The sequence below is a fragment of the Mastigoproctus giganteus genome, chromosome 12 (assembly GCF_048544385.1).
Source record: "Mastigoproctus giganteus isolate SK-2022 chromosome 12, ASM4854438v1, whole genome shotgun sequence".
In the NCBI taxonomy this organism is placed as follows: domain Eukaryota; kingdom Metazoa; phylum Arthropoda; class Arachnida; order Uropygi; family Thelyphonidae; genus Mastigoproctus; species Mastigoproctus giganteus.
This window is the reverse complement of record NC_143586.1, coordinates 22921214-22940383: the sequence shown is the minus strand read 5'-3', so window position 1 is coordinate 22940383 and position 19170 is coordinate 22921214.

The following is a 19170-nucleotide window of genomic DNA, read 5'->3' as shown; positions in this document are numbered from 1 at the left end:
TTTATAATGTATGATATAAGGGTATTCAGAAAGTCATTATACACCTGCTTCAAAGAAATTATTACAAATATTAGTACAAATTATTTGCTATTGCCCAGATTTACTCACATAAGTAGTGCATTACAATCGATGTTGGAATTGGTCTCCACGGACATCCAAACAAGCCTGAACACGTTTAATTTTATTTTTAAAAACCTTCTTTAGTTCTTGTGCAATACCTCTGATCTAAGCAGTTACAAGTTTGGAGTTCCTGAAGATGGTGCGTTTTCTTTGTAAACTTTAGTTTTGCTGCTCCCCATAGATAAAAATCAGGCGGATTCAAGTCTGGTGAAATTTGGCCACAGATTTTTTGAGTATTCGATCAGAAAAAATTTCGCGTAGGAGTGTCATCGATTGTATAGCAGTATGGCCAATAGCAGAATCTAATGAAACCACCCATTTTTGAATTCATCCTCATTCAGTTCTCCGATGAATTGGAACAGGGGGGTATTGTTTCATTGAAGAATGATAGGCCCAATGATTCTTCTTCTGGAGATAGAAACCAAAACACCAACCTTCTGCTGATGGGGAAGTATTTACTGTTGACTCTGTGGATTTTGGGATGTCCATAATCGGGTATTTTGAGCATTCACAAACCCTGACAAATTTAACCATACTTCAGCAGTGAAGAACTGTTGAAACCAGTGAAAATAATGTACTCACTTTTGGTGATCTGCTGATTTTTGGTACGGACTAGGAACACCAGTTTCATTATATGAAACTGAATGCTGCTCTCTACAGTGATGTCTTGGACAATTCTGCCCAACAACTGTGATTTTGTATGGGTAATCATGGAGAACTGTGATTTTCTAAGGAAAAAGGCACATAGCTTCTTCCTTACCGCTAAATTTGCAGTCGCAAGACCGATGTTTTGCTCTCGTAACAACTTCCGCATTGATTTTGAAGGACTTCACCATATTGAATCTGAAATATCCAGGAGTTCCGTTCTGTCAGTTTCGGTGGCCTTCCACTATGCTCGGCATAGTATATAGTACAGCACTAATCTCAAAATTTGCTTATTAATGCCCGCACAGCAATATGGCACAGGCGTATTGGGAAATTTCCTAGAATAGTTTTCTTGGCGTACATTCGCCACGCTCATTGAAAACATCCTTACCAAAAAAAAAAAAAAAAAAAACTCTCCTCCAATGACAAAACCATCGTTAACGTATTCCACGATTGATTACAATAGCTATCTCACAGCCAAACCTTGACACACACCACTAGGTGCATGGGGTTTCGTATCACACCACACCACACGATGGTACACGGTGACTCATATCATTGCACATATTGCTGTCATATGGGTGTGCAGTGACTTTCCGAATACCCTGTATTAAAGAAATTATATAATATCCTGGTGATATGATTTATTTTGCTGTCCGCAGTAGAAAAAGTTGTCAATGTTCTTTCATAGAGACTTTTTGTAAATTAAACTTTAATTAGAAAATACAATTTAAAAATATGAAAAACAAATTGGAACAAAACCAATCTGCTAGTCTGTAATCTTTTACATATGGAGTGGATCATGAATTACTTTTCCAAATGAAAAAAAATCGTTTTTGTTTTCATTTTCTATTAGGAGTGGTTTTACTTCTGAAAATCTATTCCTAATAATCTATGCAATTATATTCAAGAAAACTTTTAAACGCTTTCAAAGGGTCTAAAGAACCCAAGCTGAATAAAGATCAACTTAAATACTATCCAGAATCAGTAGAGAAGCTAAACAGGGTAATTTTTAACACCATCAAAACTCGTTGTATACTAAATCAAAGTACCCCACGTTTGCTCTAAAAATTCAGGACGCATATAAGTTATTAACAGTAGCCGACATATTTTTTATGCAAATTGTAATAACAATAATAGACAAACAAAGAAGACAACAACGAAAACTTGCTTAGAATAAACAAAATCCTTGTCAACAAGTTCATTGCCTAAGACAATCATTATAATCACAGAGGAAAAAATCCAACCAAACATTATTTAATGCGTCCATCAAACAAAGGAAGTAATAACAAAATTTAATTTCACAGTATTTGTAACTTGATCTCAACTTAAAATTAAAATTAGTTATAACTTCCATTAATTATTACCAAAGTATGTTTTGCTTATTAAAAATCAGAATATTCACAGAATTTTCTCAGAGAACTAAATCTTATCAGAAGCTAGTTCCCTGATTACTGAAAGACCAATCAGCGGTATCATTAATCGGTTTGTTCTGATAAAATATGACAGTTCTTTTGATTCTCCTTAACCATAATCAGTATCAATATTCTCTGTAATAAGATGTTACTCAAGTTCAGCTCAGAATGATTAGCCCTACTCCAAGTATTAAGGGCACAATTTAATACAGAATCTACACATGCAAAATATATAGTGACTTTAGTAATAGCATTGAAATAATAAATCATTAACGTATAGAACTGTTTTTTAAAAATCTAATTTATTATAAGTTTAAGTGAGAAAATATTTTTCTTCTTACTTATGGGAGCTAAAATGTGAAATCCGATCCTGGATATAGTAACCACAGATTGAAAACTATCCACTACATTATCTTACTGTTGGAATTAAAAGTCATGTCTGTAAAGCCGGTAGTGTGGTGATCAACTGACAGGTGATCCTCTAAACTAACGTTCCCGCATTAATCGTTAATGACGAAAAATTCTACTGCAATAGTTTCTGAAATGATTTTTTTTTTTAGATTTTCGTAGAGAAATTGCGCGAAAGAACCTTAGATGACCCGCCACCGTCTTTACAACTATTTGGCTCTTTAAAAATTAGTTTTTGAAATAAACTTGAAAACGGAAGTAAAACTAATACTTTAAAGCATGTTTGAAATCTCGCTCAAGCATAATTCAAAACATTTTTCCTGAAATTAAAACAAAAGTTGAGCACCTGTCAGGTGGCCCGCCACCGTTTGTGCTACTTTGGAGTTCTACCACCACCGGGTTAACATTTTTGTAATATGGTTTGTGTTATTATGTACTATATAAAGTCCGTGGTTGTGTTAAATTTTTTTTCGAGAATTAATATATTGTTAAATCAGACTTAGTAATTAATTTTACACATGTTGGAAGCGTATGTATGCTGAAATAGTTAATGTTATAAGTGTTTTGTTAGTTTTAATATGCTATTTTTCAAGCCTGCTGGAACTGGGCAAATCTGTGTTGTAATTACCTGCTAGATGCAGGTTGACACGAAGCTCGACAGTACCTGAATTTTTAATCTACTTGTGTCTGTATAATGTTGAAACCTGATTAAATAAAGATCTTGTTACCCAGAAAAATAAATATAGTTGTTCTATCTTTCGAATAACCTGCATAACTACAGTACATATTTATCAATCAAACCAGCTTAAATCACCAAATTAAATGTATAATTTAATACCATCGTTCCACCAGATGGCGGTAAACATAGTATTAGTGGCGTTTGCTGAGATTTAATTAATTAAATGGCTAATTAAGTGATTATATTTAAAAGATTGTCTAGAACAAAAAAAGAAGCACTGTATTAGGATATAAAGTAAGTATTAATTAATATGCTATGGATGTAGATTCCAATGGAAATAAAGAAATAAGAATTTCGCATTCGACAAAACTTTTTAAAGATGAACAAGATAAACCTGCATATCCTATTCTTCTTTAACTCACCCCTCGTGGATCGCACAGTTGGTAAAATCGCCGTCCTCCCCACACCGGGTGGAAAAGACCTGAATTCGAGTCCCGTCAATGAGGTGAGGAATTTTTATGGGCCTTTTTCGCATGGTTTTCCCTCCCTGAAACTCAAGTTTTTCGTCGAACAATACAGAAAATCTACCACAGAAGAAGCAATATGGCCTTGGTTGCTGATGCTCCTAAAGCCCTACTACAACAACATCTTTAACTCTACATTAAAGCTTAATAATTCCCCGGAACACTGCTTTAGCTACTCCCCATTAGAAAATCTTACAAAATTTTATTTAGCTTCTCTTCATGTGGTAAAAAACGATTTTTTCAATTGAAAATATTTACCACTAGAAGAAGAAGTAGGTGATTCAGAATTCAGGAAATTTAATGTTTTATTTATTGAACATTACGAGTAAAATAATATTTTGTGGACATGAGACAATATAGTTTGAAACTTGCGTAATAGATGGCGCAGAATGTATAGCTAAATGGATATAAATAACAACCGATAATCCAAGATGGCAGCGATAATACAGCAGTGTTGTTTTCTCGTGGGAAGTGATTTTGCAACGTCATCATGCAAAAGCAATAGCTACACTCAGGAGCCAAAACATTATGACCAGCTACATAATAGCGTGTTTAAAATTATCGCAGTGATAATTTTAAAAAATAATAAATAAATAAAATAAAATACAAAAAAAATAATCATAAAAACAAATATCATAATTAAAAAAAAAAAAAGGTTTAATAGTAAAAGGTTAAAACTACCTTAAGGAAATAAATGAAGGCCAAGTATGTATGTATATATATATATATATAGGAAAGGCGGCTCCCAGAACGTCCTTCAATCCTCCTCATTTCGTTGTACATTATATACCACAGACTCTGAAAAAAGGGCCAAACCAGTTCCAGTAGATGGAACACCTAAAGGTCTCAGATTATGAGATAAAAAAAAAAAAAAAAAATTTAAATAAAAATAAATAAAAAAAAAAAAAAAACTCTAGAGGCCCAGTCCAGAGTAAAAAAAAAAAATTACTCTTTCACATTCGCTCAAAGCATCCAGAACCAATAAGGTATACAGTTGCAGACAAAAAAACTGCATCATTTGTGAATTTTTCTAATAATGTGTTTTGCGCTGCATTGTGGGTTGAAGAAATGTTCGAAATGCATTTGTTTGATGGGATATATATCTGGATATATGTGAATGAAATCCAATAAAAAGACTCCACCTGATATACCTAATTGCCATAAATATCTTCCCAAAGGGTAAAATGCGTAATTAATGGAAATATGAAAAATCATGCAAATGGCAATCGTGACAACCAAACATACATTTTATTGCATTTACATGTACAAACTGAAATGACAAGTTAGCGTAATAGTATCCTGTACTGTAAATCAGCAAAATAAGTCCTCAATATTTTGTTGTTCCTCTTCGAGCTGCAATTACAGCCTTGCAACGATCATAGAGTTAATCAACCTCTAGATATACGGTTGCCCAATTTCGTGGTACCATACCCTTACAATGTTAATTCGCCCCACCCCTCTCCTGCAGCCGAAACTTACTTGTTCGCTTCAAAGCAATTTTAGACGACATTATGCACCAGCAATTTTCAATAGGGTTAAAATGTGGACTGTTCAAATCCGGGCCAGTCCAACACTGTAATGCCAGCATTTCTGAAGTATGACTGCACCTTAAGGGAGAAAAACAAGGGAAAACATTGGTGTAAGTATGTTTTAAGCCTGAACAAGTGAGACAAGAAGACAAACTCATTAAATCTAAATAGCATAAAACTTAACAATTTTGCTCTGTGGCAAGGTGCTGAGTCTTGTTGAAAAATGCAGTTTTGGACGTCTGTGTAGTGATCCCTAATAACGGGTTTCAGGCACTCCTTCAAGATAGTAGTGTAGGTTTCTGCATTCACCGTTCCATTAATAAACTTAATCTGCCCCACCCCTTTGCTTGTTACGCATCCCCAGATCATGTGACCGGTGGAGAACTTTACAGTGGGTGTTATGCAGTCCGGTATCCGGTATGGACTGCATATCAGGAAGCATACTAGTATGGTATACTTCCGATTTTCGTCTTCTGACATATCGCTTCCCATTCGGGCCGTGCAGGTCGAGTTTCGATTCTTCGGAAAAGATGACGGTGTCCCATTGCTCTTTTGTCCATGGAACATGCGTTTTAGCCCAAGCAAGTCGCTTCTTCCTCATTTGTTGGGTCAATAAAGGCTTCTTCTTGGGCCGACAGGCATGCAGACCATTCCGAAAGCCGTCTTTGGACAGTTCGTGTACTTGTTTCAACAGCAGAGACCATCTCAAAGTCCTGTTTTAGATCAGGAGCACTAGCACGCGATTAGAAACTATTTCTCAAGGTCGATATTTGAAACGGCATAGCCGTTTCAAATATCGACCTTGAGAAAGCGTAGTCACTCTCTTACAGCCTGATCCAGGTTTTCTCTTCACATGACCGGTTTCACGCTTTAATTTCAGCACCCAGGATACTGTTGACTGGCGGCAGCCTATTTTATCAGCGATAGCACGCGTAGAAAGCCCTTCCTGGGACAGAGCAACAGCTACACTTTTTTTTTTCTTGGTGTCATATGGAGCCATGCTTCCCCACCCAATCATCTAATCAAGCAGCCCTCAGACCCCAATCAGAGCACTCAAACTCTGACAGCTCCAACTGCCACTATGGCCACAAATTCATCACTAGCTGAAACAGGGAGGGCCTCCCAAGTTGAGTCACCACATCCGATCCTGGCCTCACCAGCTGCTCACATTCTCGCTCCATCTTCTGCTCCAGAAACTTCTGCCACAGCACCTGGAGCTCCTCTTCTTCCCTCTGCCCTGGATCAACTGATTGCTTCAGGCCTTCCAGCTTCTAGTAGACTTGCTATTCCTGATACTGCTTCAGTCCCTGGGCTGAACTCCAATGATGCAGCCTCACTCCACCAGGTCATCTCCATGCTGCATAGGGGCCTGGCAAACTTTCTGAACCAAGAAACAAACAGATTCACCAGATCTGCTGCTAACTCCATTCAGGAGATGTGGGACAACTTAGAGTCAATAGCCACATCTCTGCTTATTGAAAATGCTAAGCTCAAGGCTGCTAATGAGGAACTTTCCTCCCATACGGCTATCCTGGAGCAGGTTCTTGGCACCATTTCCAAGCTACCCTTGCCCTCAAGTGAGGGCCGAGAGCCTGTGAAGATGATAAAAGAGAAACAAAGTGGACCTCCATCAAAATCCTTTGCTTCTGTCGTGGGGTCAGCACACCAATCCCCCATCAGTCAGCAGCCACAAGCAGTCCTCCAGCGGACACAAGCCACTAAAAAGGATCAGCACATCCTCCTGCTGCGTGCATCTGAAGGCTCCCAACTTAAGACAAGCGAGGAGGTTAAAGATTTGGTCCAAACCACCCTAAAGAAAGACTTTAAAACACTAAAAGTTAAATCGCTACGTGTTATTCGCAATCGAGGGGTCCTCCTTGAAGCCACCAACAAGGAAGATCTGACCTCAATCTCCATGGCACCTGCTCTGCAGGCAGCTGGCCTGTCCAGCAACCCGCCTAAACGCACCGATCCATCAGTCCTTGTTTATGACGTGCCCAATACCATCACTGATACAGAACTACTGGAGGACTTGTTTAACAAAAACCTTGACAAGTTTGACATCTCTTTTGAAGAGATTAAACAAGAGATGGTGTACAGGTTCTCTATGAAGGCTCGCTCATCTGCAGCATCACATCGCGTCATTACAGTGTCCCCCAGACTCTTCAAGTACATCATGTCCCATGATAGAATCTTCCTGGGCTGTAGTGCTCACCGATTCAGACCCTTCACAGTACTAACAAAGTGTTTCTTGTGTCTTGGCTTTGGGCATTCAGCACAGCATTGCACACACTCCTCTCCTACATGTGGACACTGTGCCCGCAGTGGACATGTGCTTGCTGAATGCCCACATAGGGATGAAAGTCCTTGCTGTGCTAATTGCAAAAGGAGAAAGAAAGAGCACGGCCACTCGGTCAGAGATGCAGCCTGCCCAGAATATCAAAGAGCCCTCGACCTGGCAAGACTAAGGACCGCTGATGGATGAACCTGTTCTAACCCTCCTACAGAAACAGTCAGCCGATGATAGACCACCACAACCACTCCGAATATATTCAGCCTCAGTAAACTCTAGGAACAAGAATCCCTTTACAAAACTTAGAATAATGCAAATAAATGGTCACCGGTCTCGGGCAGTTGCTGACGAAATTAGAAGAGCAGCAGAAGAACACGCAATAGATATAATCTCCATCCAAGAGCCCTATGCCTCCAGAACTCCGATGTCCAACAGTGATAAGATTGTGGGATACTCCATACATGCAAAAGTCATCCACTCTGCTACAAAGGACCCAAAATCCTGTATTGTAGTGCTTAATAGAAATCTTGATGTACTGGTGATCCATGGATTATGCACAAAATTTGCAACCTGTATTCAGATAACATTCTACTCACACTCATTCTATCTAATATCTCTATACTGCCCACCATCTATGGATATTGAAGAGTCACTCCACTATATTGAGCACGCATTGGACCTTCTTGGCTCTAAAGCTATCGTCATCACCTCAGATGTTAATGCAAAATCCCCACTTTGGCACTCCCCGGCTTCAGACCCTCGAGGACTTCTCCTGGAAGACTTGATCCTGTCTAGGAATCTTACTGTCCACAATCAGCCCAGCCAGCTAACAACCTTCTGCAGTCCATCAGGTCAGTCCAACATTGACATTACAGTCTCGACCAAGGATCTCAGGACAGCAGTCAGCGAATGGACTATCATTCCAGACTGGACACTCAGTGACCATAGGGTGATCCTATTCAACCTCTGCCTGAACCTGAAAGACTCAACATCCACGAACCGGACCCCGGACTTTGTTAGGTTCTCCACGAAAACAGTTCACTGGACCGCTTTTGATGACACCATCCAGAATGACTTCCCTGATTCAAATATCCAGGGCCTGGAGCACATCTCAGCAGTTGACCTTGGACATAAGATTCAGAATTCTTTATCAAAAGCAGCGTACAAGTCTGCTAGGAAAAAGACTATCGTGCTAAGACCCTGTGCCTGGTGGACAGCTGAACTAAGCAAACTCAGGAAAGACACCCACAGTGCCAGGAGGGAATACCAACGCCATAGAGACTGGCCTCCCCCTGATGTCGAACGTCTTCACACTGCCTACTTGATAAAGAAGAATGAATACACCAAGGCTATTGCTGCTCGCAAAAGAGAAACCTGGACTGGATTTGTCAGAGACTCAGGTAATACTAACCCATGGGGCCTCCTGTACAAAATCACAAGGGACAAAACCTTTGTCCCAGAAATCTATGGATCGGTTGCCACTGCTATGAGGGAAACCACCAACTGGGAAGACTCAGTCAACGAGATACTAGATAAGCTTTTCCCCCCCGATGACGTATCAGAAGATATGCCAGAACATATGACAATCAGAAGAAACAATGCTAACTATATAGCATCCAACAGTACTAACCCTTTTACCCCACAAGAACTTGAAACAGCTATGATGAAAATTAATCCCAAAAAATGTCCAGGCCCCGACTTGATTGAGTATATGTTTATACAAAGATTTTATAAATTAAGACCCAGCCTACTGCTACTCCTGTATAACAAATGCCTCCTGGAATCAAAATTTCCGAAATACTGGAAGGAAGCACTCCTCCGCCTTATACCTAAACCAAACAAGCCACCAATGGAGCCAAGATCCCTTAGGCCAATTGCTCTTTTGGCCAACCTAGGCAAAATCCTGGAACGCCTCATGGCCCTGAGGATTGTCAACTTATTCCAATCACAAGATCTTATTTCCCCAGCACAATACGGTTTCACGCCTGGCCGCTCCTGCGAAGATGCCCTCTTCGACCTGGTTCTTCATCTAGAAACATCTAAGTCAAAGTATGAGCTTGCTGTTTGTGTTGACTTTGAGGGTGCATTTGACAAAGTTTGGTGGGAGAGTGCACTGGAGCGTCTCCGGTTAGCCAACTGCTCCTCACAACTCTACTGGCTAACTAGAAACTACTTTTCTGAAAGGTCAGTTATGGTGAAAACAAAACATCAGCACGTCACCAGACCAGTCTTTAGGGGCTGCCCCCAAGGATCTGTCCTAGGCCCCCTGATCTGGAATGTAGTTTTACAAGATTGGCTAAGCAGATCATTTGAACGCACCAAGGTCATTGCATTTGCTGATGACCTTACCATTGTTGTCTCCGGACACTCAAGACTTGCTCTGGAAGATACTGCTAACCTAGTACTAACTAACCTTACCAACTGGGCTAAGATTAACAAACTGCACATCAATCCTCACAAGACAAATATGATGATTTTTAAAACTAAACTGGATCTTCGGCGGCCCCCTCAGGTCAAGATAGATGGAATACGGCTCCCCCTGGTGACACAGACCAGGGTCCTTGGGGTCGTTATTGATCACCGGCTATCCTTCTTACCACACTTGCAACATTTATATGCCAAAATCAGAAAATTCTCTGCCTCAATTATCAGAATCTCCCGAAGCGACTGGGGTCTCTCTAAGCGTACCTTACAGTTATACTATAAAGCTGTTTTCTTACCTATCGCCACGTATGCTGCAGGAGCATGGTTTCACAGAGCGACCAATTGCAAAATCAAACAGAAGCTTAACTCCATCCAGAGAAGCATTATTCTTGCTACCCATCGTGCTTGTAGAACTGTGTCAACTGCAGCATTGCAAGTAATATCTGGAAACATCCCCCTGGATCTATTCCTTATCTATAGAGGACTTGCCTACCGTCTGAAGAAAAGAATCCCAACTGAAATACTGGATATTGAACTCAACCTGGACAGTGATACCAAACAGGAAAGAGCTCGTTGCTATAACGAGCTAATCAATTACTGGCAGACAAGATGGGACACGACCACAAAAGGCATTGTTACGAAAAAATTTATACCGGATGTCACATTCGCAACCAGCAAAGCGGTCAACAAGTGGTTCTCAATCAGCATGGAAACATCCTTTCTGGTCACTGGACATGGATCTCTCAACCAGAAACTCCACCAACTAGGTCTGCTAAATACTGACCTCTGTTTCTGTGGGTCTGTCGAGAGTTGGGAACATCTACTATTTGAATGCACTATCTACGAGGACCATAGACAACAACTCCAGGCAGCAATTTTGGGATTTTCTCCTGACCAAGTAGAACTCCTTGTCCATTCCAAAAGGAACTTAGGTGCACTACAGCACTTTGCGGCAGACGTATTCAAGCGTAGGAGGAGGATCATCCTAGAAGCTTCTGCAATTCAATAACTAGTTATTTATTTTTATTATTTTTTTTTTTTTTTTTACTCTCTCTCTCTCTTCTTCTCATAATCAGCTAGCACTAGTAGCCCTAGCACTCTCCTGATAGCCTTTTCCTATCCACCCCGTGTGGGATAATTTGGAAAAAAAAAAAAAAAAAAAAAAAAAACCCTCTTTCTTTTCTTTCTTATTTATTTGTTATTTTTTTCCCCTTTAACATCATTCTGCTTGCTGACATCCTGGCTCTATTCCTTTCCTTGACCAGGTTGTGGGATTTAAATCTTTTTTTTTTTTTTTTTTTTTTTTTTTTCGCGTTCTGACTTGGGCTGGGGCTCCCCAGACCAGGAAAGCTCCTCTCTCACACTAATTTTTTTTTTTTTTTTTTTTTTTTATTATTATTATTATTTATTTATTTATTTGTTTGCGTTGTTGTTCTAGCTATCCATCCTGGACTGGGACTTTCCTGGGCCGGAACAGTCCTTCTCCTCTTTACTCCTTCCCTCTCTTCATCTTATACAAGTTTTTCTTTCTTCTTTTAACATCATTCTGCTTGCTGACATCCTGGCTCTATTCCTTTCCTTGACCAGGTTGTGGGATTTAAATCTTTTTTTTTTTTTTTTTTTTTTTTTTTCGCGTTCTGACCTGGGCTGGGGCTCCCCAGACCAGGAAAGCTCCTCTCTCACACTAATTTTTTTTTTTTTTTTATTATTATTATTTATTTATTTATTTATTTATTTGTTTGCGTTGTTGTTCTAGCTATCCATCCTGGACTGGGACTTTCCTGGGCCGGAACAGTCCTTCTCCTCTTTACTCCTTCCCTCTCTTCATCTTATACAAGTTTTTCTTTCTTCCCTGGGAACTCTTCCCCAGGGAGGAGGGCGTGCAGATAGTAGGGGAGGCCTTGCCCTTCTTCTGCTAGGGACGAGTACCTGGAGGAACCGTCCAGGTGCTCACTCCTTCCAGGTAGCCAATAGGCCAAAACACAACATCACGCTACAGAACACACACACATAAGCTCACAAACACAGTTTTTCTTTCCTATCACTTTCTCCCGTGCGGGATGAAAAGCTTTTTTTTTTTTTTTTTTTTCCCTCTCTCCCCTTCCTTTTCATCTATCTTCATCCAATCTGGGATATTCCTGTGTGGATTCGGTTTGGAAAAAAAAAAAAAAAAAAAAAAAAAAATATTATTTATTTTTATAAGACACACACCGGCCTTACCCTTACAGAGTCTATAAAAACTGAACAGAGCAACGAGGCGGAGATGAACTTCTGTTCTAGGAGCCGCCCATACAAAAGCACAAAAATAAAAAAAAATAAATATGGAGCCATGCTCACCTAGCAAAACAGGATACTAATGAGCGTGTATACACTTCCAACGCCGTATCATAGAAAAGGATGATGCAATACCTTGCAATTACTGTCTGATGCAATAGAAGGATTATCTGACGCAATACCTTTGCTTTGCGACAAACAAAATGACTGTAATCAAACAATATCCTATACGTTTCACTACAAATGTTACTTTTTTTAAGGTGATGCAGTTTTTTTTGTCCGCTACTGTATGTTGACATAAAACTTAAATATCAACTATCTATACAGAGATAGTTGACATAAGACTTAAATATCAACTATTACAGAGATCTTCTATGCTGAAATACTGCTTTCAAGAACTGTTGAAAACCACCAAATTTACGCTGCTCAGCATTTACACTACAAATGTTGCTTTTTTTAAGGTGATGCAGTTTTTTTTTTGTCCGCTACTGTATGTTGACATAAAACTTAAATATCAACTATCTACACAGAGATCTTCTATGTTGAAATACTGCTTTCAAGAACTCTTGAAAACCATCAAATTTACGCAGCTCAGAGAGAAGTAAAACTTCCTGTCTAGGTATCAAGGCTCCAATAACTCCACAAAGTGCCGTCCTGTAGGTCTCATAGATAGAACAATCATACAAAATGCGATACCAGTCCTCATTAGCGCCACACAGACACTTATCAGTATCAATCAATCCAAGTGCAAACAATCTCCCATTCAGAGATCCATGGCCCGTCACCAAAAACAACGCTTCCAAGCCAGGAGTAAACCAACTCGTAAAGATGCCTATTAACCAAAAACGTAATGTCAGGGATAAATTGTCGTGTAACTCTTCCTGTGGTTCCAGTGTCCCATCGTGTTTGCCAATTGTTTATGATTTCATGAAGATACCGTTTTCTGTCACTGTTAATACTAGTAAAATTATTAAGCCCAATACCTAAATCGTAGTGGGTATCTGTCTCTTTACAGAATGACACAATCCACGGTATACAAGAAACAAGTTCAACGGAATCGCTCAGGCCAAGACTTGCACAGCGGCTGTTGAAATTGTTCGACATACTCTCAAAATACTAAGGAGCATCAACCGTTGAACTGAATTTGACTTAGTTTGTATCCTGACGATCATAGCTCGGTAAAACCCGGCTCCAGCAGCATACATGAAGGCCAAATAAATAAAATTGAACACAATCTTTACAAGTCAGATCGTAAAAGTGGTCTTCAAAGTAGTGGATCTAGAAGTCAATTAAGTATTTCACGCCGTCGGTTAATAACCCTCCATAGCAAATTTCTGTATAGCTGAGATATTTTTATTTGCAATAAAATATCTTTCACTTCCAGGAGAAAAATCATCTTACGTTTATCTTAAATCTTGGTGAAAAAGGGTAAAAGCAGAAGACATGGCTCCAATCTTCAGAGGCGCCGCAGAAAGAGGTGTCTGACACAGCTGTAGTGAATTTAAGATGATAAACCTTTAAAGAACCATGGCCAGTTAAAACCTATAATGTAAGAAGGTAAAACCAAAGAGGATCACTTTTAGGTAGTAAATTTAATATCAGGAATAAAGCAACTGGTCATTGCTGTTTTCATCGAGGAATTCTGTCTCACTTACTATCTTTTATGTAGCTCAGTGGAACATTTAGCTTTTCACTTTAGAGTTCAGTAGAGAGATCATAGGACAAATCATAAAAAGTTCGAAGATATCCTTTCCGAATATAATAAGCACATCTGTACGTTAGATAGAGGTCCAGATGTAATAAGCTTGCAAGAACTTGTAAAGATGTGGTTGAAACTGTTCTACAATGCCAAAGTAGGATTTGGCGGTAAGGGCGTGTTCAATGGAGATGAGAGAACCCAGCGATGTCCGTAAAAACATCCAACCATAATATCGCCACCACCCTCTTTCCGTCCAACTGTGCAGTCTGGATGCTGCTGTTGACCTGCTTGCCGTGGAATACGCACCCGTCCACCGACTTAGTACCTTGATTCAGCAGACGAGGCCACTCTTTTCTAGTCGTCCTATGTCCAAGAACGGTACTCTCATGCCCACTAGTGGAGGGTCGATGATGGCCGGTCAACACAGTCACTTGAACAGGTCGTTTATTGAACAGGCCTATCCGCAAGTGTCCGCTGGATGGTGTGTTTGGAAACTTTTCTCTATGCGCCCAAGATGCAGCCTGCCGTAAATTAAGGGAGCATGAGCCGTCTGTTGTCCCGGACAGCACGTGCCAACCGCGGTTCACCTCGCTTGTCAACCAGTGTTGGTCTCCCTGTCCCGGGACATTGGGTGGTTGTATGTCCCTCTTCGAACCATTCACTCCACGTCTTCACTGATGACTTAAGAAGGACCCTGCTGCAGGCTGTGCCAGGTATCTCAGAACAGCAACCAGAGCCTCTACTCCAAACACCTGACAATCTAAAGGCATTCCAATCCTATGCATCCCAAGTCTTTGAGCGCAGGAAGCAGAGCTAAATAGTTGTTACTGCACCTAACAATACTTCTTCAGTGACTTAAGGGTGCTATATTCACAAGCCACTATCTTCTTTTTTTTTCTTTTTTTTTTCCACGTACTGTCTGGAGTTCCCTCTCTAGTGCAGCCAGTTTATTTATTCATTTATTTTCATTTCATTTCATTCATTTATTTTTTTTTCTTCTTTTCTTTATTTTTATTTTTATTAAATTATTATTTTTCTTATTTATTTAATCTGTTCTTCACCGTTCTGCCTTGAGTTCCCACTCTAGCGCAGCCAATTTATTTACTTATTTTATTTTATTTTATTATTTCTTTTTTTTTTTTCACGCGCTCTGCCACTCCTAGTGAAGCCAATTTATTTATTTATTTTATTATTTTTCTTTCTTTTTTTTTTTTCCCACGTATTGTGCCTTGAATTCCCACTCATAGCGCAGCCAATTTATTTATTTATTTTAGTATTTTTATTTCTATATATATATTTTTTCACGCGCTCTGTCTTGAGTTCCCACTCTAGTGCAGCCAATTTATTTCATTGTTTTTTCTTATTATTATTATTTCTTTATTTTTATTATTATTTTTTTATCATTATTATTTAATAATTTTTTTATTAATTAATTTATTTATTTTATTTTTTTCCCCTAACTGCACCACGGGTGGTTTTTTTTTATTCTTTTTTTTTTGCGCTTCTCATTCTTTATCTCCTCCCTCTGGAATGGGTCCCCAGAGTAATCTGTCCCACCTTCTGGCAACACTAGGTGGGTCAGAGTCTTTCTTGAGACAGTACGTGTTTTGCTGGGACTGGCCCACCTGCCCGTGGTGTGGACGAGTACCCAGAATCATCTGTCCAGGTGACTGATGCTTCTGGGTAGCCAAGAGGCCAGAACATAACAACAGAACACACACAGAATACACACAAACGTACGTCACACACATATCTGGCCCATTTGTAGTGATACTGTTATTCACAGAGACACGAGGCGGAGTTGAACAAACGTTCTAGGTGTCGCCCTTACATATACACATGCAGTAGCTCTCGAACAGCCGACAGTGCCTGTGTTTGCTGTGATGCTGGCTCTGGCCTTCCTAGCACCGCAAATCATTCCTTTTCAAACTTCCTTCCCTTTGCCCATTCCTTGAGCTTTGCACTGACGAACTCACAGGCGCTACCGTGCCATCACTATACATGCTGCACTGGCCTGTGACGAGACTCCTGTTTGCAGGATGAGTTCACTCGTGGAGACAGGGAGAGTTATAATATTTGACTCATGAATGTATGCTCCCTACGTGTGTTGTCTGAGTCTGTGAGAGAAGCACAGTGGTGTCGTCACAGTCCTCCCCACACCGAGTGGAAAAGGCCCGGGTTCGAATCCCGTCGATGATGTAAGGAACTTTAATGGACTTTTTTCACTCCGTGGCTGAGTTAGTCAGTCTCAGGTGTACATAGCAAGGTTCTCCCCCCAGAAACTGGGGTTTTTCGTACAGCAAAACAGGAGGCGCCTCCGTAGCCAGGTGGGAAGGAGCAGCAGTGCGTAGCACACGCTTCTTGATTAGACCGGGGTTCGAGCCCGTCACCACCAAATACGGAGGAAGCGGAAAGGTCAGGGAATGACCATCGCATATCCTGGAGCAATATGGCCTTAGTTGCTAATGCTCCTAAAAACCAAAATAACAACAACTACAGCAAAACAGGCAAATCGACCGGAGAACACATGTAATTTACAGACACAAAACGCACGAGTAGATGCAAGAGTAAATAATTTTTTTTTTCTGTGTGTTATCTGAGAAAGAGTAAGTATGCCATCAGCATTTGGTTTACTCAATGCATTCAAATTTTAAAGCGTCAAACAGTTCAACCAGGTATCCTCGCACGCGGTTAGTTTCCAGACGCTAAAATGTGTAGAAATTTAGGCATTAAACTTGATATGATTTCATCAGTATCCAGTAGTGTTTTCAGTACTGTATTAATGAATACAGTACTGAAAACAGTAAGGAGTCCAACACCGAACCCTTAAGGTCTATCCTAATAACATTAGCACAAGAAGAGCAGTGCCCAATGATAACCTCTATCTGTCTTCTGCCATTCAGCCATCCGTTTATCATAGCAGTAACTTGTCCCTAAAGCCACTTCTCCAATTTGTACAGCAGTCTTTGTGGAATCAGTATTAGGAGCATCAGCGACTAAGGCCATAGTGCTCCGTCTGTAATTTGCTTGTGTTCTGTGGTCGATTTGCTGTTTGCTGGACGAAAATTCCGAGGAACTTTTATCAGCCTTTTTCACAATGTAGCTGCGTTATTCGGTTTCAGGCACTGGCAGTATGGTTTTTTCTCCCGGAAACTCGAGTTTTTCGTCCACTAAAACTGGAAATCGACTATAGAACGCACGCCATCTACAGACAGTATACACGGAGCAATATAGACTTAGTTGTTAATGCTCCTAAAATCCTACAACAAAAACAGAATATGGCGAAAACAACGCGAATCCATATACAAATCCTGCCAGATGGTCATCAAATAATGCAGGCTGCTGGTGGGCGTGTAATAGTAAGAAGTGTTTTATGGTGCATATTGGATCCCTTGCTTTCAGTGGAGCAACATCTGAATACTACAGATTATCCTCAAATTCCTTTATGGCTGAAGAGTATCCATCTACGAGTGCGTTCTTTCATCAGGACAATACGTTATGTCACGAGGCTAGAATTGCAGAGTACTGGTTCCAGTAACATTGGAATAAATTAATTTTAATGCAGTGGTTTCCCGTCACAAGATTTCAATCCAATTGAGCATCTGTGGAATGAGGTGAACTGAGTCCATGCTACGACGAATCCAAGCTGTTCTGAGGCCTAAAGGGCAAATCTGCTCGCCATTAAGTAGATGTACCTAATAAAATGGCCATTCATTGTATGTGTTCCCTTTAGTTTATCGCATGTAACAAATAATATACGCCTAGAAGTCTTACCATTTGCAATGGACAATTTTGTGGTAAAGAAAAATAAATAAGATAAACGGCGTAGTGATAAAATTCCAGCGTCTGAAAGAATTTATTTTGAACTTATTACTTTCTGAAGGCATTCTTGTAAAATTCTTATATTAAATATAAAATGGAAAATCCGCCTTTAAAATTTCACATTAAAATGCAATCCCCTTTTACGCTCTTTGCTGGTGTGGGTGTTTAATGGCACAAAATCTTCCATGGTATAAATGCGCTTTTTTATGAGTGCGGATCTGCAACTGTTAATTGGTCTACAATATACGAGTTAAAAGAATCTACACTCGTATCTCTCAGAAAGACACATTTCCTCAGAAGTGTAATCTGTAAAAGACGACCAGTTTTCTCTTGTATGTCTCTCTTTTCCATCAGTACCTGTCTCGGCACATCACAACGGGGGTTTATCAAGGAAAAGCGTGACCATGCGAGCCAATCATGGATAATAATTATTCCACTAATTACCAAGCTAAACAAATAATCTCCGAGATATACTTGAAGATAGTCCATAATTTCCTTTGAAGCTATTATGATGTGCTTCAAGACCAATCTTGCTTTATAGTTTAGTCGATTAGCTCAAGCAGCGTTCCGGTATACCGGATGTCAGTCATGGCGTCGGCACTTCAAAGTACCATGATGTCATCCATCGTCGTTAGAGGCGTAGCGTATAGCAATCAAGCTACTATGGCCTAATAACGGATCTGACTGATCATCATGGCTAAATATTCCAGCATGGTAGAAGATAGAGCGCTGTGAGCGGTAACCATGACCCGCTTTTTCATCGTAATTATGGAGCTGTGTACATCCCAGTAACAATCTCGTGTAGTCGCGTGTCAGGTGAATAGTGTCTTGTACCTGGTGGGAATTTGAACACCGGAAAACAAATCATTTAACGCGCGTCTAATAAAAAAAAAAAAAACTTTTTTAAAGGTGATAATAGAAAAGCGATTATTTCATCACACAGCCATGTTTTTTTTTTTTTTTTTTTTCCGAATACATTCTGAAAGCTTTTAATTGGATAAAATTGGATAATAAAATTTCATTAATAAATTTATACATTAACAGTAGGATGTCCCTTATCTGAACTAACAGAAAACTGATTAGTTCGGATAATCGATTAATATTTCGGATAAACTCGACTACTTTTTTTTTTTTTAATGCTGAAACTTCAGTTTTTCAATAATAACATTTTTTTCAAATTTGTTAAACCCCCAAATATAAATTGTATATTATAATGAAAGATTTTGGTTCTGCAAGGTTCAGCGCTTGGAAACTAAGCATCTACGAGGAAATCTGATTGAAGTATTTCAGGCTTTACATGGATTGAGGGAACTGAATGCTGTTGGTATCCTTATTCTT